Source organism: Helianthus annuus, chromosome 16 (assembly GCF_002127325.2).
Source record: "Helianthus annuus cultivar XRQ/B chromosome 16, HanXRQr2.0-SUNRISE, whole genome shotgun sequence".
In the NCBI taxonomy this organism is placed as follows: Eukaryota; Viridiplantae; Streptophyta; class Magnoliopsida; order Asterales; family Asteraceae; genus Helianthus; species Helianthus annuus.
In genome coordinates this window covers 5,508,587-5,535,612 of record NC_035448.2, presented here as the reverse complement: position 1 = coordinate 5,535,612, position 27,026 = coordinate 5,508,587, and the positions used below count along the sequence as shown (strand labels likewise).

At 35.5% G+C, this 27,026-nt stretch overlaps 1 pseudogene; it reads right to left on the bottom strand.

Moving 5' to 3' along the window:
- Window positions 1-24,822: 24,822 nt before the first annotated feature.
- Window positions 24,823-25,988, bottom strand: LOC110915846 (annotated as a pseudogene).
- Window positions 25,989-27,026: the final 1,038 nt, after the last annotated feature.

The following is a 27,026-nucleotide window of genomic DNA, read 5'->3' as shown; positions in this document are numbered from 1 at the left end:
GGCACCGAGCTCATCCCTACCCCTAAAACTAAAAAAAAAAGTTGTACGATACCGTTGTTGTTCGTACGGTACCCGTGATCAGGGATGAGCAAATGGTACTGGGTAGCTGTACCAAATTTCTCGAACTAAAAGACTATAAAACTCAATCCAGTACCAACTTTTTGCGTTTTATGTACCAGGCTAGTGCTGGTTTTACATTCATGTACCGATAACGAACGCGTATTTTTGATACAAGTACCGGTTGAAACAAAACTTATCAAACTTAAAAAGTAAAGAAAATAACAATTATTATAGTATTAAAATAATAAAGCTAAAAAAATGTATATAATATTTTATTATATTATAATACTAGGTTAGAACCCGTGTAATACACGGGTTTACTAAATGTAATTTTATATACTAAATAATAAAAATAATATATCCTTAAAAAACTCGTGTATTGTATGGATTTAACAAATGTATTTTATATACCAAATAATAAAAAAAAAGTTATATATTTAAAAATCTGGTGTAATACATGAGTTAAATAAATGTAATTTTTAATGGTAAATAATAAAAAAAGTTATTTTTTTAAACCATATGTGTTACACGGATTGAATAAACCTAATTTTATGTACCAAATAAGAAAAAAAAGTTATATCATAAAAAACTAATGATAATATATTAATACAAAGTTTAGTTTTCGCGATAATAAGAAAAAGTTATATCATAAAAAAAACAAACGATTTCGTTATAGGGAAGCATTCTGTTTCAAAATATCTAATGAAAAAACTTAGTTATATGAAAAATATATCTATCTATAAAGACACCAAGTACCTATGCTTAATATGTTTAAGTTTTTTAAAAGATATGAGAACTTATGAATGCACTATACGTTAAACACAAAAAGTAACATTAGCCATTGAAAAAATTAATAAAGAGAGTGAATCAACATAATAGTATGGATAGATTAGGATCTATTTGGTGTAATTTAGAAGTAAAGTTATTATAACATTCGTCATTGAAAAATTAATAAAGAGTAAGTAAATCAACATAATATACGGTAGAAAAATTAAACAAAAGGAAGGTTATTAAAATTAGAAATAAAAAAATTGAGAATTGATTTTGTTGACCACATTGACACAATTCATTTCGAATGAACATTTCTTCAAATAAAGTGTCGATCCAATCGCTTGTCAGTTGAATCCTTTATCCTAATATTGAATAAATAATTCAAAACCCAACACCAATGTTAGATAAAGTTTGAATGGAAAATTTAAAAATTTTAATAGATTAAATTATCTTTAAATCATTAGGCAACAAACAACCGTGAATTATTCAAATTTTGAACAAAAGATATTATCACACTTAAATAATATTTATAAAAAACTTTTTTAATCAGATAAGGAGTCATTTGTTTAGGTAGTCTCGTTGACTGACACGTGTCCTCAAAGAGGTTTCTTTTATTATATGTATAGATATTAAAACTACTGTTCAATGCATTGGCTTTTTAATATAACTAGTGGATGCCCCGCCCGCGTTGCGGGGCGATGGCCGAATAATGAGCGAGTGTTAGGCAGCTCATTAACACGGAAAACAATTAAATCGAGTCAACCAATTAAAACAAAACACTTTTATAGTTTTGATTAAAAAAACTAAAACAATGGCAACATTGTAATTTTTAACTGAGGGAAAGTTGTATTTTTTTGACTGGGGTAAATTCGTAATTTGCCAAAAGCTAAAGTGATGGCAGTACTGTAAATTTTAACCGGGGGAAAAATTGTAAATTTTCACAGGGGCAAATTCGTAATTTTGAACTTAGGGTAACAGCATTATATAAATTTGTACTAAGGGCGCATTCGTAATTTAAGCTGGAGGAAAAACCAAATTTTTTTTTGAACCGAGGGCAAAATCGTAATTTTAAGTTGGGGGCAAAAGCATAATTTTATTTTTAACTGGGGAAAAAACGAAATTTTGAACTGAGTGCGAAATCATAATTTTTTAAACGGGGAAAAATAACATTTTTAAAAGAGGGCAAAATCGTAATTTTTAGCTGGGGGCAAAAACACAAATATATTTTGAACTGGGTGTGAAAAGGTAATTCTGAGACGAGGGCAAAACCACAATTTTATTTTGAATCGAGGAAAAAATCGAAATTTTGTGCTGGGTACAAAAGCGTACTTTTATTTTTAGTTGGGGGCAAAACCGTAATTTTAAGGAGGGGGAAAAACGTAGTTTTAAAATGGATATAAAATAATAAACTGTTTGGTCCAATGGAGGAGTGCCATGCAAAATCGTAATTTTGAATTGAGGGCAAAAGCGTAATTTTGAGATGGGGCAAAACGGTAATTTTAAACAAGAGCAAAAACGTAATTTAAAAATGAATATAAAATATTAAACTTGTTGGTCCAATGGGGGAGTGTCAGGCAGCTGCCTGGCACTATTCCCCTCACTTAGAATTGTATATGTAGGAAATAACAAAATAATAATAATAATAATAATAATAATAATAATAATAATAATAAGGATAATATATCGCATTATATTAATCTATACTATATAATAAAAGAAACCTAATTTTGAACACTTGTCATTCATTGAAGATATCTATATTTGTAATTTCCTATCTTTTCATACTTAATATTATTATTTACCTAATTGACATTTTTTTATTTAGTCTACCCTTATCTCTTATTTTATGAAAAAAAATATCGATTATAAGCATGGTAATTTCCTAGATAAAACAAAATAATATATATTATTCGACAAAAATAAAACAAAGAATATCTTAGATTGGTTGTTTTGAATTCGTTTTGCTTATGTTTAACGTTTGACTTTAGGCCACCATGTAATTGGCTATTTCATTGAAAACCAATTCTTTTGGATATTTATATAATTTTTTTCATAAATAAGGTTGATGTTCAATTCAATATACTGTGTATAAATGGATACATATGGAGTTATAATTTATGAAGTTGATCTTCTAACTTAAAATTCACATGTAAACGAATTATATGTTAGAGTGAATTGCAAGTTTTGTCCTTTATCTTTAGGCCATTTTGCAAGTTTTGTCCTTTATGTTTAAATTTGACGAGTTTTGTCCTTTATGTTTGAAAATCAAGCACGTTTTACCCTTTGGACCTTAAAAATCAAGCACGTTTTGTCCTTTATGTTTAAAAAGCAAGCACGTTTTGTCCTTTATGTTTAAAAAAATCAAGCACGTTTTGTCCTTAAAAATCAAGCACGTTTTGCCCTAAAGGGTAAAACGTACTTGATTTTCAAACAAAAAGGACAAAACTCGTCAAATTTAAACATAAAGGACAAAACTTGCAAAATGGCCTAAAGATAAAGGACAAAACTTGCAATTCACTCTATATGTTATTAAATTGTTTTTTTAGATGTTGATTGGTATACGAATCTATACTATATAATAAAAGAAACCTGATTTTGGACACGTATCATTCATTGAAGATATCTACATTTGTAATTTCTTACCTTTTCATACTTAATATTATTATTTACCAAATTGACACTTTTTTATTTAGTTTACCCTTATCTCTTATTTTATGAAAAAAAAATATCGATTATTCTATCTCTTATTTTCATATTGCATTTTTTTTTAAATTTAGTTTGTACTTATCTTTTCCGTTCAAATGGGACAGAACTAAAATTATTGGGTTTCACATTTGTAATTAGTTATTTTTTTATTAAGATGCTATCGTTCTATTTGCTCATGTTCAAAATGACCAGGAAAAAAAAACTCAGTTATTTTTGTTTCTAGGAAATCATAATCCTTTTATTTGATTCAATCATTCTAGAAGCTTTAAAACTAAAATATAATCTATCATAATCAAATTCACATTTCAAAACCCTCAAAATTCAACCATTCAATAATCATAATTACTCACACGTATAAGCCCATATATAATCTAACCTACTTTTAATAAAGGATTCCAATTAATTCTATGTGAAATTCATAAAGACTTTTTGTTATACATTTAATTTCATATATAATCTAATCTAACTTTTAATAATGTATATATGTGTGGACGCTCGGTGGGCAAAAGTGAAATTGCACTAATTTTAACGTTATTTTACTAAATTTGTGAAAATAACGTTAAAAACGGTGGACGGTTAATCATGCATCATCATCATGTGGTGGCGTTGATAGCAGAAAGACAAAAGGGAACATGCACTAATCGGTCTTTGTCCCGATTGCTGAGTGTTATGTGCCTTATGTCCAAATCTTGATGCAAAACTACTATCGAGTCGGGGGTCTTACTGAAAGGAGCCTCTACATCTTACTCTCCTCAGACCCTACCTTAGCTTTGCTATTTGTGGGATTTACTGAGTATGATGATGATGATGATTTAGTATATATGATTAGATTTATTCAACTCGTATAATACACGGGGTTTATAAAGATATAATTTTTTTTATTATTTAGTTTATAAAATTACATTTATCCAACCCGTGTAATATACAGGGTTACAAAATTACATTTATTTAACCCGTGTAATACACAGTGTTTTTAAAAATATAACTTCTTTTTTATTATTTAGTATATATATAATTAGATTTATTCAACCCGTACAATACACGAGTTTTTATTATTTGGTATATAAAATTACATTTATTCAATACAATATATGAGGTTCTTAGAGATATAATTTTTTTATTATTTAATATATAAAATTACATTTTTCAACCCATGTAATAAACGAGATTTTTAAAGAATAATTGTTTTAATTTAGTATATAAAATTACACTTATTCAACCCGTGTAATACACGGGGTTCTAACCTAGTATTTTTTATATACAAGATTGTCTAGTCTTCTCATCCGAAGATACGAAGGTTTATATAAATCAACGTCGTCGTAATTAGATTAGACTCGCCGGTCAGATCGAAATTTGTCCACATTATTAATCTGATTTAGATAAATCCAATGGATAATGACAGTATAAATAGAAATATTAATTTATAATATAAGTGAAAATATAATATAATACTCATATGTTGTTAATCGTGGAGCACGATCGAAAATCGAATACAGTCTGTTGGACGCTCATTGGTCCACTGCTCTGCCACTCGTACCTTTGGTACTTGTCTTAGGATGACCTGCGCTTCTGTCCGACCCATGGGGAAGACCCATGTAGCCGGCGCAAGGTACAGGAAGTGAGGGCATCTGTCTAAGAAGCTAAGTGTGAAATCTGAGCTTGCCTTTGCTTGGACGTTGCGCACGACCTAGGTTCCACCTAATTAGTCGGCACGAGGTTGAGAAAAATGTCAGATTATTATAATAGGAGTATGGTCCCGTGCGCAACCTGATTAGTCAGTACAGGTTTTTAAAACCATACCCCTTCAACCCTCGACTCTTTTCTTATATTCAAATCAAACTAAAGTACAATAAAAACAAAAACAAAATAATCCTATTCACAGGGGTATTTATAAGTTGTTCTCAAAGCAATTATATATTTTTAAAATATTACTAAACTAGTTTAAAACCCCGTATATTACACGGGTTGCATAACTATAATTTTATATAATAAATAATAAAAAGATGTATTTGTAAAAATTTCGTATGTTGCACATGTTGAATAAAATATAATGTCATATGTTAATACAAACAGTCATCAAGATTTATCTTTTAAAAATGAACATTGATATACTATTTACTTATTATAATATTTTACTTTGTTTTTTTTATTTTTCATGTGTAATTTTATATAATAAATAATAAAAAAGATATATCTTTAAAAAAACTCGTATATTGAACGTGTTTAATAAAATATAATGCCATATTTAACACATACAGTCGTCAAGATTTATCTTTTAAAAATAAACTTGAATGTACTATTTATTTATTATAGCATTTTACTTTGTTAAATATGTATTCTTAACTATTTTTTTTGTTTAAAATTATTATTATTATTATTATTATTTTTATTATTTAATATGATCATGATAAAAAACAAATGTTTATCCTTATCTAAATATTTATTCTTATCTAATATTTTTTTTAAAATTATTATTATTATTTAATATAAGAGATAAATAGGAAAATAAGGTAGCACCAGAAAGTGACATGTGTCAAAAAAGATTTTTATTTATTAGTATAGGAAGATATCTCTAAATAAAAATAAACGAAATTCTATACCAAAACAAACCATAACTTTTATCTAATTTTAAGATTAGTTCTTCACACGAAACTAAACAATAGCTCGTTCGCTGATAAGGCTATAAGGTATAGAAACATTTAAATAAATAAACAACATCGCCTCTTACAGCGACTGCGATATGGAGATAGGGGGCGCAATTGATGTTTATTAGGGGAGGAGGGGTGGTTCACTAGTGATAGATTCTATCACTTTCACTGTCCAATAAAATCATGCCATGTCATCAACCAAATTTCTATCACTAGTGATAGAAATGTAGGGGGGTGGTATCACTAGTGATGAAATTCTATCACTCCCAATTTTTTTTTTAAATTTTCATTTTAAAATTAGAAATTTTTAATTTTATTTTAAAACAAAATTATAAATTTCACTACTTTTTTTAATTTTTTATTTTAAAAATTAGAAATTAACAATAAAACACTAAAATTAAAAATTTCATTAAATTTAAAACATACTACTTCAATTTAACATACTAGAAACATACAATTTAAAAAAAAAAAACCTACTCCTCGTCCGAATCCGGAAACTCCAAACCTAGAGAACCTACTAGTTCGATTAAATCGTATCTCAACCGAAAGTGCGTTTCTTCATTACGCAATTCTAGTTGGATATTTTGTGGAACTTGAACTTGTGTAGGAGGATCCGGCACCCAATCCGGGGATATTGCACGTCCGTCTTGTTTGATCAGCATATTGTGCAATATGATACATGCATACACTATGCTATGTATTGATTTCTTGGTCGTCGAACGAACCGGTCGGTGTAGTATACCCCATCTACCCTTTAAAACACCAAATGCCATCTCAACATCTTTTTTTGCCGATTCTTGCAATTTTTTAAACGCCTTTTCTTTAGCCTCGACAGGAAATGAGGGAGCTTTCACAAAAACAGACTAAGACGGGTAGATACCATCCACAAGAAAAAATCCTCATCTGTAATGTCGACCGTTAACATAGAAAGGAGAGGAAGGTGCGGTACCATCCGTTGCGCTTTGGAACAACGGCGACGTGTGCAACACATTGATGTCGTTGTTTGAACCTGGAACACCGAAATACGAATGCCAAATCCATAAATCATTCGATGCCACCGCTTCTAGTATGATGGTTGGTCTTTTGATGTCTCCCCTAACATACGCCCCTCGCAACTCTCTTGGACAATTTTTCCACTCGATATGTGTATAATTGATGCTACCGAGCATCCCGGGAAAATGCCATCTAGCCTCGTGTGCGGCGTAAACACGTGAGATGTCGTGGCTCGTCGGTTTACGTAAAAACTCGTTAGCATACAACTTAATGACCGCATTGCAAAAAAATTGCAAACATTCACGTGAAGTTCTTTCAGACATAGCTAGGTATTCATCATATTGATCGGGTGGGTTACCTGTCGCTAGTTGGCGAATGGCGGACGCGCATTTTTGTATCGGCGTGAAACTTGGTTTGCCCCTCGCATCGTAACGTTCTTGAAACCATTCCTCGCTTGCTTCGATGTCTCCAACAATCTTTAAAAATAATTCTTTGGGTAAACGAAACCGATCTCTAAACGTTTCGGCATTGTATAGCGGGTTTCCCATAAAATAATCGTTCATCAAAACTTCGTTGGCACGTATACGATCACGGTCGACCATCTTCTTCTTTGGGCGGGACGACTCGGCATCAAGCTCGTTATACACCGACACAAAATATTTTAGCGTCTTGTTGTCGGAAGACGGCTCAGTATCGGTATCGCTAGACATCGGAAACGTCGAATCCGTAGGGAATTCCATTTGAGAAAGATATAAAAATTGTGTGAAATGGGTTTAAATTGGTTTAAAATATGTAGATTGGTGTGTGTAAAATGGTTAAAATGAAGATATATAAATAGATAAAATGGTTTAAAGGTTTTTTTTTTTTAATGAATATTACCGTTTTAAAACGGTCAAAAAATCAACAACGGTCCAATTTTTCAAAAGTTCAACGCGTTATACATTCCACGCGTTACAAAAACAACGCGTTATACTTGTACCGGCGGCGGTGTTCCGTTTTGCTTTCACGCGTGATGGGAGTGGTATAACGTACCACCCCGTGTGCCCTTAGCTGAGCTGGCTTGGACATATCGCCCATACCTTGTAGCCTAAAATAGCTTGTTTACTTGTCTGTTTGGTTCGGTCCGGACACACGAACATAAAATGTCACATTTTCTTTGAACAAACCTACCAAAGAAGGGGTTTCAACATGACGCCGTGACGGAAGTGACGGGATAAAAGGTCGGTCCCATCCAACTAACTCTTTGCTTTTCAAGTTTAAAGAATATTTACAGGTTCAATGTTTCTAAAAATGACCTTTGCAAAATAAAATTCAGAGTTTATAAATACATAAACTATAATATTATAATTGGTTTCTCATATTTTTACGTTTCTAATTTAATTCAATTAAATTAGCTTTTTTTTGTTGTCAAGTTTTTGAGTTTTTCTGTTAGTTATTTTAACTGAACTAAGTAATGAAAATTATTTGTGTCATATTACAAAATTTACAAAACGAGAATTGATTTCATTGCGTTGTAGCGGTAGAACCAAAACTGGAAAAAATTATAAAATCATAACACGAATTAATAACACCAAGTGACTCACACGATGTAAAATGTAGACGATGTCGAACTTATGCTGACACGTATTAGCAAGTCGAGGGGGTCAAACAGATAATCTATAAATATTTTAAAAAAGCGGAGGGCCAAAGTGGCAAATTTGAAACTCGAGGGGAAGGAGAAAACTCTTTCAATAAAAAAAGCTTGGGGGGCCAAATGTGACAATCAAACAAAGTTTTGTCTTCAAACTCAAACTTATATCGACACATAATATAAAATGGAGAGTGACAATGAGATATTGTATAAACTTTATATAAAACGTAGGGAAAAAGTGATAACAATAAAACTTTATTAAAAAGAAAAAACTAATTACTAAAAGTCGAAAAATATGGAGGTGTCAAACTTGAACATCAAACAAATTTAGTAGAAAAAAATCAAAATTCAAAAAAACACTATAGCTAAGGACTTAATAAATTATATATATAACAATAATTCATGTAAACATAATATTATTAAGGCTCAGGCTATTCAGACACGCCCCTTGACTATTCACACATACTGAAACGCCTCACTTTGGCTAAAGCGGGGCGGTTTGGTGTAAAGTCAACAGGCAAGGACTGAGCTTGTCAGTCCTTGTCTATTGACCTGGTGGAAAAAATGGGGCGGTTTGGCCAAAGCGCATCGTTTAGGTCTGACTGTTTGTTTTTGAGGGAAAAAGTGAGGTTTTGGTGGAAAAAATAGGGTGCTGGTTTGTTGTTTGGTTGTGTTTTTTTGTTGAAAAGTTGTAGATTTTTGTTTTATTTTTATAAAACATATATGATTTAAAGTTGATTTATAACGGTCGTTTAACGTGAGTGTACCGGTTATAGTTAATTTATAACAGTCGTTTATAAGATACGTTTCATTATTCCATTGTTTTTATAAATGTTAACTGATTTTATTTTGTTATATTATACGAACATGTTTAATTAAAACAAGATACAATAAGTTGCGAAAGAGACGTATGAAGATTAAATTTAAGAAACACAACTTTTAGTTGATGTTATATATATATGTAAAAAACATTTTTTTTTTTTGCACCCATCCATATATTTGTAAGAAAATACAAGATCTATATAAATTAAAAATATACTAGTTGTCTTGATTAGCCGAAATAAGTTCGAGCTCAACTTTTAAACTCATTAAAAAATTTTGAGCTGCGCTAAGCTGACTTGTTTTTAGATTCAAGTTTAATCTTTAGTTGAAAGTGGCTCAATAAACAACATTCTGTCACCAGTTTCCAACAAAAAGTCCTGATTCATGTGCCATTCCAAATTTAGTTGGACTTTTAAGAACAAACAATTAAACATATAAATAAAACCACCCAATAAAGTTTAAAAAAAAATTGATTTAACTAATTCCAGTTTTTCTTTTAATGGCGAACGAATCCTCCAAATGGCCTATTGGCGAAATTCATCACATCGGGATACACTCGCCTCCGAACCGAGAAAAACCCTCACTTAGGGCAGAAATCTGTGAACACTAGCCCGAAGGCATGACAGTGCGGTGAGATAAAACCCATCATCACCAGATGTCGTCGAAAACTATCAGAGAGAAACAGGAATTGAATCTGGATCTCTTAAAAACCCAAATCTCTCTTTACCACGCAACCACAAACTCATTGCCAACTAATTCCAGTCTAAGATGCTGATATTATTATTTCAATACTTTTGTTTTATTCAATTATTTCAGATGGTGATGTAACTGATGTTACTTTTATTTATTTTTAACTTTTGGCTTAGAACGTTGATATACTTTTCTATGCATACACACACGTGTATGTGTGTTAAAGCGTATACAAATATATTGATGTGACAATTTGTTAAGTTTTATAAGGTTTAAAATTGTAAACCTTTTATATAGAAAGATAAGATTATGATGTATTGGTATAAGAAGATTTTTTATAGAACTTAATAAGTACCCCTATACAATCCGTTGTTAAAACTATTACCAATAATCTGTCGTTGAACATTTGTGGACAATCCGCACTTGAGATATATTTGTTTACAGAAAATATTAACCATGATGTTAAAGTTATTTTCATTAATAATTTTTGGTAGTTTAAATAGATTAATATAGAGTTAAATGTCCGGTTAGTTCCCATGGTTTGCCTTTTTCACCTTTATTCCATAACTTTCTAAAATTACAGCTATAGTCTCCAACTTTTTCAATTTCGTTCCCGAATAGTCCCTGGCGCGGATGAAGGTTAGTCTTTTCAGTTAAGTGTGTGTGAAATGACCTAAATACCCTTACTATTAAAAATAACATTTATATCAATAACCACCTTCAATCCAGACACACCTCTTCTTCCTCATATTCAAATTCATCTTCAATCCAAACACACCTCTTCTTCCTAATTCTTGCACAATCATTTGTATCAGATACGAACCATAACCACCTTCACCGTAACCACCGCTGCAACTCACCTCCACCATACACCATCCACCATCCACCACACCCACCCCTTATTCTAGTAACAATATCAAAACATACAATTCAATCATACTAGCGACATAAACCTAATCAAATAACAACATCACATAGCAATTTGTGGTTGATATTTCCGAAAATTAAAAAAAAAAAGAATTAGTGAAATAATGCAATAGAAATTCATGCCAAAACGGACTGATGTTCCTATCTCTTTCACATTTATAACTACAGAAATTTGGGAAAATATTAGAAAGTAGCATCAATGCCTTCCCTTCCCTTCCCATCTTGTCGGTTCTTGAACACACACAAGTATCACCACCATCTGCCACCGTAGAAGACAGGGTGTTGCCACTGACTTACTTTGACTTCATGCGATGTTGGTGATGATGGCGGTGGTGGTTGTGGCAGTGGTGGCTGAGGGGTATGGCGGTGAAAGGCGGAGAGGGATATGGATTGGTGATAGAGGTGTTGACAGGCGGTGGAGTTTTATGGTGGTGGTGGAGATGAAGGTGGTGGTGGTTTAGAGAGAGAGAGGGGGGGTCTGAATGTGTTATGTGTGTATATATTATACATTATATATATATATATATATATATATATATATATATTTAACAATTATTTAATATATTTTGTTTTTATACTCAAGGGCATGTTAGTAATTTCACAGCTACTTAACACCAAAAATTAACCCCCATCCGCGTCAGAGACTATCCGGGAACGAAAATTGAAAAGTTAGGGACTGTAAAGGTAATTTTAGAAAGTTAGGAAATAAAGGTGAAAATGGTCAAACCACAGAGACTATCCGGACATTTAAGTCATTGATGAAACAGTGATTAACCAAGAGAGGTTAATTCATGGTCTCGTCAAGTAGGGTTAATCCCTTCTTTCCGAGGATCGGTGGCTGGATCGTCCGCTGGTCTATCTCCTGCACAAGGAAAGCAAACCGTGACTAGTAACAAGGAGGATGGGGTGGGGGGTGCTCCTTGTTACCACTCTCCAGCGTGAGAATCGGTAATTTGCTTGTGAAGCAAAGTGTGTGATAGTAGTAGTAATGAGAGAGTTGAAAAACGATACCTCAAATCTGATCCGGGATGGGTATTTATAGCTGATGAGTGAAGGAGGGTAATTGAGTGGCTAGACTGACAACGCGCCGCCCTTATGCAGGTGTGTCAGGCTTGTCGGTTGTGGAGGTGAAGCCACGTCCTACTGCGGTGTCAGTCTGTTGCTTACGTATGGGCTGACAGGCGACTGTCATCGGTGCCACTTGCACTGTGGTGTCAGTCCCACTTGCCTCGTGGGCAGGATACGGTGCCGCGCCGCATCGCTGCTTGCGGTAACTGCTGTTGTTTCTGCGTTCTCACTCTGGCCAAGACTATGGGATGCGGTGCTAGGCCGCATCGCCACTTATGGTGACTGTTGCTGTTGTCCAGATCCCTTGTCATGACGAAAATGTTCATAGGATGCGGTGTCAGGCCGCATCGCTATGTGTACACCCATTTTCATACACAAGGTAAGTCTTCTCATCACTTGACAGATTGGATTCGACCGCTGTGTTCGCGCGTGCCCGCACGGACACAGATAAGTTCTTGCCGGTGGGGGTTTTTGATAAGGGTAATGGTCACTCGCGGCCATGCTGGTGCGAGATCTGGGACCATATGTTAAAAAACGACGGTATCAATGATGTAATCGACGATAACCCAAACCAAAGTTTTATTTCTCAAGAACGAATTTAATCTTACAAAAAACTTGTACAAAACAGAAGATCTAACAACCAAAAACTCTCAACTCTCTTCTACAGTTGACTATCAACATGATAATCACCAGAAGAATATTGGATTTCACACACTATATCACTAATTCAAGACAAACCAACGATGAACAAGAAGAAACCCCAAGTACTTTCTAGAGAGAGAAACCAGAGAAAATGATGATGAAAATATCTCTGAACTGAACAACCCATTACGCGGATGCAGTGAAGATTCTATTATATCTGTCTTGAGCCCAACTCGCGAAGACCAGCAGTTAACCCAAGTCAGCAGCAATCCAGCCCATTCTTCACAATTAATCTTCTAAGCCCACGAACTTTATAAGCAAGCCCACTCTCAGCCCAACATTCAAAGCCATCCAATCCAGTACCATACAAACATAAAATAAAAGCAACATTAGTAAATATTAATGTGTGGACATAAAATTGAAGCTAGGAATACATTTCAACACCCCCCCCCCCTCAATTTAATAGGCAAACACATTAAACATGCTTAACAATATTGTCCAGTAATGTCACACCCCGAAATTATCAGAGCTGGCGTGATTGGACTGGTATCTTCATTGCACAGCGGAAGCAATTAAGCTAAGACTTCTAAAAATTGAACGCCTGCTAAGTACTCGAATTTCCAATGATTCTCCTGTTCCAACCGTGCCTTAACTTTGAAATGCAACCTGAGAAAGAAACATGCGAAAAAGTCAACATAAAGTTGAGCGAGTTCATAGTTTGTTTGTAAAAGATTTGAAATAAATCTTTTGAATAACCGGTTTGTAAAATATATTGAGAAAACGAATTTAAAAATCATTTTCTTGTCAAGTTATATAGAAACTTTGTATTTGTAACGCATTATGTTCGTAAAAGAAACCATGTATTTGTAAAGTCTCGTATTTGTAAAATTTGTATAACCGTCAATGCCCACCCTGACTTTGACTCTATACCCGTATAATCCTATACTTTGAATTTGTATAAAACATGGTTTTTATTCTGTATAAATCAAGCATTTTATAAGTTTGTATGATGAAAATCCCTGGTATGTAGCAATAAGGAAAAAGAGATCACCAATGGGTTGTAAAGCCACTAGTATGTGTGAGAAAGTGCAGGGAAACTCAAACCTAGCAAATTTGTACCGGGCTTCGGCTGTAAGACACAGTCACCTCTATGGGCCGCCCCCTGGACTCACGGGTGTAGGCTCGCTACACCCAAATAGATCTATCACTCTTGTGTCCCTCGGTCCTAACAAAGAGGATTAATGGCCTTGAGTGTAATGAATAACCCTCCCTACGCTAACCATACCATGTAATGAATGTTTGTAATAATTGTAACATGTATTTTACCTCAGCCTCTAAGGCTGAACCTCCCCAACCCCAAAGGCTGAACCTCCCCAGCCTCTAAGGCTGAACCTCCCAGCCTCTAAGGCCAACTCCCTAGTTATGAAAATCATACACATTTCGAAAATACGCATTTGTTTTGTAAAAACCGGTATGTTAGTATGAACCTTTCGTAAATCATTTGAGGTCCTCGTAATCCATTCGTAATATGATTTAGAAATACGAGTTTTGCGTTTGTTCAAAACTTTGTATGTTCTTGGAAAACGTGCTTTGTCTAAAAATATAAAGTCTTTGTTTCTCGAAAACTTTGTATGTTTCTGAAAAACGTGCATGTCTTTCCACCCCAGAAAACATTTATAAAAATGTAAAACAGTAAACAGTGGGGGTTATGAACTCACCTGAATATTCCTGTGCAAAGCTAGCTATGTACGACTTTGATGATGTCGTTTCCAAGACGTGACTGTGCATTCTACAATATTCCTAATACGGAATATCTAATAAGTTTCTAAATAATTGCAGTAACTAAACTACGTGTCATCGAGCTCTACCGAATCGTTAATCGAACGATTCGACGGTTTGTTGTTAACTTAATGAAAACGATTAAGTTATATTTATTTAGTTCGTTTATTGCCGGTAACAATTAGTAAGTGTTTGAAAGACTTAGCTTTCGAGAAATTTCAAATATATAAATATTTATATAAGATATATAAATATATCGCTATAGTCGCGTTAGTCGTCTTCAAGAAGTGGTAAGTTTATGTAACGAATATATGAAAATAATATTCAACAACTCGCATCATATATCGCGTCTCAACAAAATATAGGTATATGTCGTTTAGGCGTTTGAAAATAAATTAAAAAGTTATATTTATTTTATAAAGAGGATCGTCGAGTTGTTTGAAGTATGAAATAAATATAAAATCTATATTTATTTTATAAAAGAAGTCGTAATGTACGATCTTTAAAATAAATATATAAGCCGTATTTATTTTTGTAAAAGAACTCGTCATTGTTTGATACTAGAAATAAGTACAGAAACTATATTTATTTTTTTGTAAAAACGAATTCACGTTATTTGGTCTTTGGAATAAATATAAAACTATATTTATTTTATAAAACGAAGGCGTGTCCGGTTTGAAACAATATAATTAATTATATTGATTTCATAAAGTATTTGTCGGGTTCTCAGTGTTTAAAGTAAACATAGATAAACATGTCCGACTCTCGATGTTCGAAATAAGTATATAAGCTATATTTGTTTGTGAACGAATCCGTGCTATTTGATGCTGAAATAAATATATATACTATATTCATTCACAAAAAGGATTTGAGTTTAACGTTTGAAATATAATAATAATTATATTTTATTTGTATAATAGTTCGTGTCTTCGTCGTTTTTAGTGAGTTGTAAAGTATCGTCAAAAGAAATTATGTATTCGTATTTGTTTTTCTAAAAGTGTAGTTGAAATCGAATGTTCGTTTCATAATAAAACACATTTCACGTTACAGATTTTCTAGAAAAACGGACAGAGTTTCCTCTGTTTTTGGACGGCCCCGACAACACAAGTTGTCGTTATATTTTCAAAAATTCAACAAGATTCAATAATATTTTTGCATAATCAATTTATATAATGAAATACTAAATAACTCCATGTAAATATTAACTAAAATTCGTTAATTTGTTCGGTTTGAGCTCGTATTTCACGTAATACAATAAAACTATAATCAAACGTAAATATGAATCTTGATGTTGATTATTTACCAAATCTTCATGTCGATTGCGAAAAGTCTACTGAGTTAGCCGAGTCAACTGGGTTGACCGAGTCGGCTCACCGAGTTGACCAGGTTTGACTGAGTTGACCGACTGAGTTGACTCGGTTGACCGAGTCAAACCGAACCGAGCCGTCTAACCGTGAAACGAAGCCGAACCGGAGCTGTTGACCACTTGACCCGCCGTTGACTATTTCACCCGGGCCCGAGCCGAGTGAACTCGGTTTAACCGAGCCGACTCGAACCAAACACCCGTACCGAGACAGCTTGACCCGAGCCGAACATGAATCTGAGATGAGCACCTGAAGCATCCGATGTCCTCCCCGAGTTGACTCGTGCCTTGAAATGGAAAGATCCGTCGGACCGAGTCACAGACCGCCGACCACCATCTAGCTGAACCGAGCCGAGTCTGATTCGAAACTGAACCACACTCTAAATCAACACAGAACCGCCACCTGAACCAGAGCTCATCGGATAAAAATGTCGAGCACCAGATAAACGATCCGACCGGCGGTCCGAACCTCCGACCGCCGGTTCTCTCTCCTCCGGTCTCTCTCTCTCTCTCTCGCCTTTCTCGCCGCACGCCACCACCATCTGGTGGTGGCAGCCGATAGTCAGAATCAAGGGTGTTTCGGAGGACAACAAAGGGTGAAGGGATGTGACGGTCGGAGATCTGACCGGAAACCGGCTCCAATCGCCGGAGTTTGAGAGGAGACAGAGGGATAGGGGTGTTGACGTGGGGGAGGGGGGCACGCGCTGGAAAAACATCTCCACCGCCGCCCTAGCGGCGACGCCGCCATGACCCACTACCGGCTCCGCCGGTCTCACCGGCCGGAGTCCGGCCATATATCACCGGAGAGAGGGAGAGGAAAAGTGAGGTGTGTGTGCATTTGGTTTTGATCTTTGAATGTCTGCACAAAAAAAATGAAGGCAAATAAGGGATATGGTTCTTATATACTTGGATTTATGGTTAGTGGGCTTGGGCCCAAGGCCCACAAGCCCAGTCCCCGCGCTTTGAGTGGCCCGCCAACTCCTACGAACCCGTTAACGCACCCGTTTTTCTAAAAATTGTCGCAAATCTTTATTTTAAAATTATAGGACGTAAAATAGCGTAGGTTGACGTGGTTGACGCGTTCGTTCGTCGATATCGGTAAAATTCTCATAAAATCGTGTCATTTGTCGTCTTAACCGTTTCTCGGTCCGGTTTTGTCTGCGAGTACTGAAATTTAATTATGAAGCTAAACATGTCATAAATTTTCAATTTTGAAGGTAATACGCGTGTCCAATGTTTCCGTTCCGTTGTCGGTGTGTTTCCCACAATAGCGTTTTTTGTTCACGTTTGCATTTGTAACATACGGTAGCGTAATAATTTCCAAAAGTTAAATTCATAAATATAAAATATTCGTAGAAATTCTGTTTTTGTCAGCGTTTTCGGTATTTCATTCGGTTTCAATCCGTTGCCGTTTAACGTTTCGCAGGTTTCTCTGTAAACCACCGTTCGTGCACTGTTAAGACGGATAGGCGTTCCCGGGCACTCCAAACGCCTATTTAAGTTAATCTACGTTTTAAACAATACTTATTATCAGTTTAATCATCTGTTAATCATGTAATTAAGAGCCATAAATCACCGGTTGTCACATTCTCCCCCTGTTACAAAAATTTCGTCCTCGAAATTTAGACTACATTAACTCCTTAGAGTTACGTTATGTGTAGATAATTACGATCAGTATCAAAGTGTATGACCATAAAATCGAATCAAGACTCATTCGAATCATGTGAATTTAAGGACGTTCCTCAACAATAAGAACCCAACTGTTTAAAAGAAATGTGTTTCAAAAATTGATGCCAAAGGAAAGCAAGACGTAATGATACAGTCACCAGAGCGACTAAGTTAATAAGGATCCAACAATGAACAGGAACTTCGACCAATCGAATTCCATATGAACGCTCACGATAAGTAAATGAGTTCTAGAAGCAATAACATCCACTGGATGGACTCAGAATCAACAAGCTCAAAGTAATAGTTTGCATGAAACGCTCGATTGTGATCAGCACAAGCTGCAAGTTTATACTAACACCACAAGGTGTCGCAATGGATGAAACAATTCAATAACAGGGGTGATCGAGCAAGTATCACCTGTGTTTTGCGGTCAATTGAAAGCGTAATGAAGTAAATATGAAAATTTGTTTCTAACAACATCATCGGATTTTCAATTAAAATTTGAACATCAAAGAAATAATGTTTTCGATCGAAGATGAGGAAGCAATGAATATCGCAAAACATTCGATCGATGTTGAAAGGACCGTTAGGAGGTACACCGGAATATGAAAAGAATTTTTTGTATCCTTGTCTTATCACACGATTGTGTTAAGACTGCTTCAATATGATAATTCAAAGCGGATTTAAAACAAATCAATAAATAAATGTTTAAATCCGTGCATGAGATATGTAAACGAGTTTAACGCAAGCTTCAAATAAGTGAAAATACCACCACAAGGTGTCGAAATCAACAAACAAGTTAATGGAGTCGAATGCCAAACAAGTTTACTTCGACTTGAAACAAATGAAATGCTTGTTAAAACGAATTTGAGTATGATGTTTTCAACACATCATATGGTGTCTTGAATTGAATATGTGTAATGAAGGAGTTCAAACAATTGAATTTGATTTCGGCGCAAGCCGACAATAATTACATGTATCAACAAGAAAACTTTCGGCATGGTCGCAATGAAAACCATGTATGTAACTTGAAAAGGAAAGAAATTTCAAGAAAATGTGTTGACTTGATAACAAGGAGCCAACAGTTACAATAATGTGAGTCATTCGAATCACAAATCAATAATTAGGTTTAGCGAAACAATATTTGAACTTTGATAAAACGCTTATTCGAAACGAGACCACATGCGCAACAAACGATGCATGCGTAACATATATATGAATTTTCAAGAAATGAAGCAAATGAGTATTTGCTAAAATGATAGAAACGATCGTGATACAATGACCATTAAGAGGAGTAGATATGTGAAAATCTACTCACTAGATGCAAAAATCGGAATTTCTATAAAAGAAATTTAAGGACTTTACCTGGGGTTTCATGTGACGACCAGTTGTTAGGTGACATTACCATGGAAAGTCGAGCATAGCGTATTTGTCGTTAGCTGAAATAGGGGGATGTGGAGACATACGTCTTCTCCCTGGCGTGATTTGTGTCGTTGCAGGATCGCGTGACAAGTTGTCGTTTCCTGATCGTTAGGTCTCTTGCTGACAGGAATCTAGCGTCGTCGTTGAGTTGCGCCATCGTGTCTTTTCAGAGGCCTCGCCTTGATAGTCGAATGTGTCGTACTTCCACCTCCGCTGACATATAGCTTAAGTTTCACATATACCTGTGCACTAGCGTTATGTTTCGCGTAGGACGTGATGTACTCCGGCATCCGTTGACGTAAAATTTGAGTTTCGTGTATTCTCGTGCACTAGCGTTTTGTTATGCGTAGGTTGCCTGCTCGGGAAGTTAAAATATCATAGAAATTATGGTTAATAGTGTGTACCCGAGTTAATATTCGCGGTTCCTACGTGATGACCTTTAATGAACTTCAACATAAGTTACCGAAGGTCTTAAATGCATGTTTCCTAAACTCTCAGAATTTTGTGTACTGTATGTAATTGTTTTTATGTGCCAAGTATAAAACACCACAATAGCGTATGTTTGAAAACAAAATTTTGATTGTTTGTTTTCTTCGGCAACGGTTGGAGACCATATTCGAGTACTATGCGTTCTGTATGTATTCAACGTCTAATTAGTCTAAGTCCCAGAGAGAAGTGAGGTTAGAGCCTAGGTATTCCTACTGAAAACCTAATTCGATGTAACCTATAGCTCTGATACCAATCTGTCACACCCCAAATTATCAGAGCTGGCGTGACTGGACTGGTATCTTCATTGCACAGCAGAAGCAATTAAGCTAAGACTTCTAGAAATTGAACGCCTGCTAAGTACTCAATTTTCCAATGATTCTCCTGTTCCAACCGTTCCTTAACTTTGAAATGCAACCTGAGAAAGAAACATGCGAAAAAGTCAACATAAAGTTGAGCGAGTTCATAGTTTGTTTGTAAAAGATTTGAAATAAATCTTTTGAATAACCGGTTTGTAAAATATATTGAGAAAACGAATTTAAAAATCATTTTCTTGTCAAGTTAAATAGAAACTTTGTATTTGTAACGCATTATGTTCGTAAAAGAAACCATGTATTTGTAAAGTCTCGTATTTGTAAAATTTGTATAACCGTTAATGCCCACCCTGACTTTGACTCTATACCCGTATAATCCTATACTTTGAATTTGTATAAAACATGGTTCTTATTCTGTATAAATCAAGCATTTTGTAAGTGTGTATGATGAAAATCCCTGGTATGTAGCAATAAGGAAAAAGAGATCACCAATGGGTTGCAAAGCCACTGATATGTGTAAGAAAGTGCAGGGAAACTCAAACCTAGCAAATTTGTACCGGGCTTCGGCTGTAAGACACAGTCACCTCTATGGGCCGCCCCCTGGCCTCACGGGTGTGGGCTCGCTACACCCAAATAGATCTATCACTCTTGTGTCCCTCGGTCCTAACAAAGAGGATTAATGGCCTCGAGTGTTGTACCCACCCCTCACATGATCTAGTAGTATAAACCCTCCCTACGCTAACCGTACCATGTAATGAATGTTTGCAATAATTGTAACATGTATTTTACCTCAGCCTCTAAGGCTGAACCTACCCAACCCCAAAGGCTGAACCTCCCCAGCCTCTAAGGCTGAACCTCCCAGCCTCTAAGGCCAACTCCCTAGTTATGAAAATCATACACATTTAGAAAATACGCATTTGTTTTGTAAAAACCGGTATCTTAGTATGAACTTTTCGTAAATCATTTGAGTTCCTCGAAATCCATTCGTAATATGATTTAGAAATACGAGTTTTGCGTTTGTTCAAAACTTTGTATGTTCTTGTAAAACTTGCTTTGTCTAAAAATATACAGTCTTTGTTTATCGAAAACTTTGTATGTTTCTGAAAAACGTGCATGTCTTTCCACCCCCGAAAACATTTACAAAAATGTAAAACAGTAAACAGTGGGGGTTATGAACTCACCTGAATATTCCTGTGCAAAGCTAGCTATGTACGACTTTGATGATGTCATTTCTAAGACGTGACTCGCTAGCGTGCATTCTACAATATTCCTAACACGGAATATCTAATAAGTTTAATAATTGCAGTAACTAAACTACGTGTCATCGAGCTCTACCGAATCATTAATCGAACGATTCGACGGTTTGTTGTTAACTTAATGAAAACGATTAAGTTATATTTATTTAGTTCGTTTATTGCCGGTAACAATTAGTAAGTGTTTGAAAGACTTAGCTTTCGAGAAATTTCAAATATATAAATATTTATATAAGATATATAAATATATCGCTATAGTCGCGTTAGTCGTCTTCGAGAAGTGGTAAGTTTATGTAACGAATATATGAAAATAATATTCAACAACTCGCATCATATATCGCATCTCAACATAATATAGGTATATGTCGTTTAGGCGTTTAAAAATAAATATAAAAGTTATATTTATTTTATAAAGAGGATCGTCGAGTTGTTTGAAGTATGAAATAAATATAAAATCTATATTTATTTTATAAAAGAAGTCGTGATGTACGATCTTTAAAATAAATATATAAGCCGTATTTATTTTTGTAAAATAACTCGTCATTGTTTGTTACTAGAAATAAGTATAGAAACTATATTTATTTTTTTTGTAAAAACGAATTCACGTTCTTTGGTCTTTGGAATAAATATAAAACTATATTTATTTTATAAAACGAAGGCGTGTCCGGTTTGAAACAATATAATTAATTATATTGATTTCATAAAGTATTTGTCGGGTTCTCAGTGTTTAAAGTAAACATAGATAAACATGTCCGACTCTCGATGTTCGAAATAAGTATATAAGCTATATTTGTTTGTGAACGAATCCGTGCTATTTGATGCTGAATAAATATATATACTATATTCATTCACAAAAAGGATTTGAGTTTAACGTTTGAAATATAATAATAATTATATTTTATTTGTATAATAGTTCGTGTCTTCGTCGTTTTTAGTGAGTTGTAAAGTATCGTCAAAAGAAATTATGTATTCGTATTTGTTTTTCTAAAAGTGTAGTTGAAATCGAATGTTCGTTTCATAATAAAACACATTTCACGTTACGGATTTTCTAGAAAAACGGACAGAGTTTCCTCTGTTTTTGGACGGCCCCGACAACACAAGTTGTCGTTATATTTTCAAAAATTCAACAAGATTCAATAATATTTTTGCATAATCAATTTATATAACAAAATACTAACTAACTCCATGTAAATATTAACTAAAATTCGTTAATTTGTTCGGTTTGAGCTCGTATTTCACGTAATCCATTAAAACTATAATCAAACGTAAATATGAATCTTGATGTTGATTATTTACCAAATCTTCATGTCGATTGCGAAAAGTCTACTGAGTTAGCCGAGTCAACTGGGTTGACCGAGTCGGCTCACCGAGTTGACCAGGTTTGACTGAGTTGACCGACTGAGTTGACTTGGTTGACCGAATCAAACCGAACCGAGCCGTCTGACCGTGAAACGAAGCCGAACCGGAGCTGTTGACCACTTGACCCGCCGTTGACTATTTGACCCGGGCCCGAGCCGAGTGAACTCGGTTTAACTGAGTCGACTCGAACCAAACACCCGTACCGAGACACCTTGACCCGAGCCGAACATGAATCTAAGATGAGCACCTGAAGCATCCGATGTCCTCCCGGAGTTGACTCGTGCCTTGAAACGGAAAGATCCGTCGGACCGAGTCACAGACCGCCGACCACCATCTAGCTGAACCGAGCCGAGTCTGATTCCAAACTGAACCACACTCTAAATCAACACAGAACCGCCACCTGAACCAGAGCTCATCGGATGAAAACGTCGACCACCGGATAAACGATCCGACCGGCGGTCCGAACCTCCGACCGCCGGTTCTCTCTCCTCCGGTCTCTCTCTCTCGGTCTCTCTCTCTCTCTCTTGCCTTTCTCGTCGCACGCCACCACCAGCTGGTGGTGGCAGCCGATAGTCAGAAACAGGGGTGGTGTTTCGGAGGAGAACAAAGGGTGAAAGGATGTGACGGTCGGAGATCTGACCGGAAACCGGCTCCGATCGCCGGAGTTTGAGAGGAGACAGAGGGATAGGGGTGTTGACGTGGGGGAGGGGGCACGCGCCGGAAAAACATCTCCACCGCCGCCCTAGCGGCGACGCCGCCGTTTCCCACCACCGGCTCCGCCGGTCTCACCGGCTGGAGTCCGGCTATATATCACCGGAGAGAGGGAGAGGAAAAGTGAGCTGTGTGTGTGTTTGGTTTTGATCTTTGAATGTCTGCACAAAAAAATGAAGGCAAATGAGAGATAGGGTTCTTATATACTTGGATTTATGGTTAGTGGGCTTGGGCCCAAGGCCCACATGCCCAGTCCCCGCGCTTTGAGTGGCCCGCCAACTCCTACGAACCCGTTAACGCACCCGTTTTTCTAAAAATTGTCGCAAATCATTATTTTAAAATTATAGGACGTAAAATAGCGTAGGTTGACGTGGTTGACGCGTTCGTTCGTCGATATCGGTAAAATTCTCATAAAATTGTGTCATTTGTCGTCTTAACCGTTTCTCGGTCCGGTTTTGTCTGCGAGTACTGAAATTTAATTATGAAGCTAAACATGTCATAAATTTTCAGTTTGAAGGTAATACGAGTGTCCGATGTTTCCGTTCCATTGTCGGTGCGTTTCCCACAATAGCGTTTTTCGTTCACGTTTGCATTTGTATCGTACGGTAGCATAATAATTTCGAAAAGTTAAATTCATAAATATAAAATATTCGTAGAAATTCTGTTTTCGTCAACGTTTTCGGTATTTCGTTCGGTTTCAATCCGTTGCCGTTTAACGTTTCGCAGGTTTCTCTGTAAACCATCGTTCGCGCACTGTTAAGACGGATAGGCGTTCCCGGGCAATCCAAAGGCCTATTTAAGTTAGTCTACGTTTTAAACACTACTTATTATCAGTTTAATCATCTGTTAATCATGTAATTAAGAGCCGTAAATCACCGGTTATCACAAGTAAACCAATTTATCAATTAAAACCAATTTTCTACTAAATGAAACTGATGGCTCTCAGTGAACTTCATAGAACACTTCCAGTTTATTCAACAAACCTAGTGTTTACAATGTTCAAATGTTTTAAAAGATTTATGTTCAAGTCAAAACATTTCTAATAGAGAAGAAAAGGATTTGTTCAAAAAACATTTTCGAACTTTTGCGTAAAACCAACCCATTAGACGCGAAAAAGCTGATACAAACAATTCTTTCAGGTTCATTTGTTTTACATCATAAAGTAGATGGCTCATATAGATCTTTTGTCAGAAAGCTCAATACCTCTAGGGACTCAGGCAGACAGTTGGTAGTGAAACGTTGATACAATATCGTTCACCATGTCTGATCATGGACCGTGTGAATCTTTGTACCTGTCAAGTTTTCTTCCAAAAGTTCTCTTTCTCGTTGATGACAGGTTGATTTCGTTGCGGCATTTAAATCCATGTAAGATGTGCGCATAGCAAGCCACTGATGATCCATTAACTTGAACACGATGCAATACAGAATATCAAAAACTGGTTCGTTTTTCTGAAAGAAACTTTAAGAAGATTGTATGTAGTCGCATATATATATATGTATCACCCAGCCAGGGAACAAAAACTCTTTGAGGGAAAGAAAGACTGCATCTGTTTCTTGATAACTGCAGCTAAAGTTGAGGAATATGAATCTGATTCAAAACTCCATTCACTGATTCCTCATTACCATCTGCAACCGAATCCATTTGCCCATCGGCTTCGTCACAAATGACATCAAATCTGCTGTATAGACTTGAAATAATGTCTCCCTTTATATCAGCCAAATCTTGTGAAATTGGTTCTTTGGAATTTGAGTATGCAAAGGAACAGATAGAGCCAGTGAACACTAATATCCAACAACATCCTCTTTAATGTATGCTCGAAAAGATGTATGCTGCGTGAAAGGGATAAGAAATTCAACTTCATGCACACCATCGGATGCGTACTGCTCATCCACATCCACCAAATTCCCATCAATCAAATCCTTTGCACCCTTAAGTTCTTCGACATGACCTGATATTATGTCACGAACAATTCCAGCAAAACTTCCAAAACTTGAAGCATTCTTACGAAATATCGGAAACCTTATATATCAAAATTGTAAATACATTTAAACGTCTGAAGGGTAGATAAAACTCTTCTCATTTTAAAATCACATGGGCGTAGACTGCTTGAGGTTATATTTAAAGACAATGAGCAGTTTTTACATGTCCACCTCCTTGCACTATAGCTGATGTGAATAAGCAGTCTCTCGTCCCAATTAGAATCTCTTATCGGTGCTGCATCTGCAACCCCTTTAACAGTCTAGCAAAGCACTAAAGTTGAATTCTTGAACAAGCTTTCATTGACCCATATGTAAATGCCAACTACCTTCATACTGCCAAGTAGCATTCTTGAAACCTGACGAGCATGTTCAGCAACCCAATCCTTATCAACCAACAAACTCGACAAAGAATTCGATTGCGATTGCGATTTCGATCCCCCTTTCTTCTTATTAGTATCCTTTTTACCCTCAACAATCCAAGAAGCTGGTTCTCCGGCGTCGGAACTAAATCGAACACAAATCCTCTATCCAGACTCGTACTTATCTTCCCGATTACTAACCCTACCTGGAAGGAGAGAGAGAATTTACTGAGACGGTCTTCGACGGATGTGAGCCGGATTTCTTCTCTGATCACCGTTTTCACCATTTTTGCAGTCCGATCGAACGAACAAAGTGAAACGGTTAACTGGACTCCTGAACAAAAATTGACAAGTGTTGTTTCACTCAAGTCCTTGAGAAACCCTCCTAACTGCCACAAATGATCCATCACCACTATCATCCATTTCTGTACACACAATACACCCTAACACGCACTATTTCACCTTCATTTTCACCATAACCGATCCCGATGAAATTGGATCAACAAAAGTACAACACTAACCACGATTAACGAGATGAAATTAAGGAGATGAGTTATCAAGAAGTGTGTAAAGAAAGAAATGCAGCAGATGAAATTAACGAGATGAATTAGGATTCAATAAAACGTTTATTTTTAATCATAAAACAAACAATTAAAGCCTTTTTTCCCTTATAATAATACATGGACCAAAGAAACAACACTTTATTTAATCACTAAAAACAACAGATTCAATATACAATACGAACAATCTCACAACCCTCACAAGCAGACCATTAACATATAATCTGAGACAGAAACCTACAAGATCTAACAAGTTTAACATACAAAAAAGCCCTCTCAGATTTAATCAAGAGACTTCTAAAGGAAACAGAGTGAAGGTGAACATATCTAATCTAACACTCTCACAAATCATTAACACAACGATCTGTCTACAAGAAGAACATCAGAACTAACAGATCTGCTATATGATACACCCTAGATCTACGATGTGCCTCACAACAAATAAAGAATCACACGATTCCACAAATAAGACTGCAAATAACATGAAGTACACACTTCTATACCAGACAACAATTATAGCCTACACAAACTCTGGCAAAATACAAAATCACATGATTTTATAACCAGAAAAACATCTCTTACACAAGAGAAAAATACAAGGCTAACATCACAAACATTCAAGAAATAATCTTGAGAACAGAACTCATTAGACCTACTCCAACCACGAGATTTGACTAATCATACAATATATTCCTATTAACATGGAATCATACAATCCAATAAACAACTCAAGTTAATATGATCAAACAAGAAAGAATCACAAGACTCTTTAACATTATCAGAGGAACACATCACACGTCTGTTAAAACACAAGT